Here is an 811-nt window from a genome sequence, read left to right as displayed (position 1 = left end):
ATCAGGACTGTTTCCACTCTTTAGCTATTATGAGTACTGCCGCTAACAACACCCCTGTGTAAGTTTTTATGCTCACTTCTGTTTTCAACTCTCTTGAGTTTACACCTAAGTGGAATCGTGGATCACACTGTAACTCTGTATTTAATCATTTGAGGAACAGGCAGATTGTTTTCCAAGGGTCTGCACCATTTTACATTCCTAACAGCAGCATATGAGGGCTTCGACTTTTCCACTTCTTCCCCAGTACTTGTTATTTTCTCTTATTATTGCATGTTCGTGGTGCGAAGTAGTATCTCATGATTTCGACTCGTACTTCCCTAATGACTAACAATGCTGAACTTCTTTTGATGTACTTACTGGTCATTTGTATATCTTCTTTGGACAAATTCCATTCAAATCCTCTGCCCATTCTTTAAATTGGGTTATTTCTCTTTTTATTATTGAGGAGTAAGAGTTCTTTATATATTAGGAATACAAGTCCCTTATCAGATATGTGATTTGCAAATAGTTTTTCCCATTCTGTGAGTTGTCTTGATATCACCTGCAGGAAAAAAAAAAAAGCTTTAAATTTTGATATAGCCCTATTTATTTATTTACTTATTTATTTATGTCATTTGAACTTTGGGTGTCATATTTAAGAAAACACTGCCTAACCCAATGTCACTAAGATTTACTGTTATGTTTTCCTCTAGGAGTTTTATAGTTTTATTAGCTCTTATATTTAGGTTAAGATCTGTTTCGAATTAATTTTTTTTTAAATTTTTAAAAAATTTATTTTAGAGATATAGAGGAGAGACAGTGCACGCCAGGG

The sequence above is a fragment of the Ailuropoda melanoleuca genome, chromosome 12, assembly GCF_002007445.2.
Source record: "Ailuropoda melanoleuca isolate Jingjing chromosome 12, ASM200744v2, whole genome shotgun sequence".
NCBI classification, from domain to species: domain Eukaryota; kingdom Metazoa; phylum Chordata; class Mammalia; order Carnivora; family Ursidae; genus Ailuropoda; species Ailuropoda melanoleuca.
Note: the sequence above shows the minus strand (reverse complement) of the source record.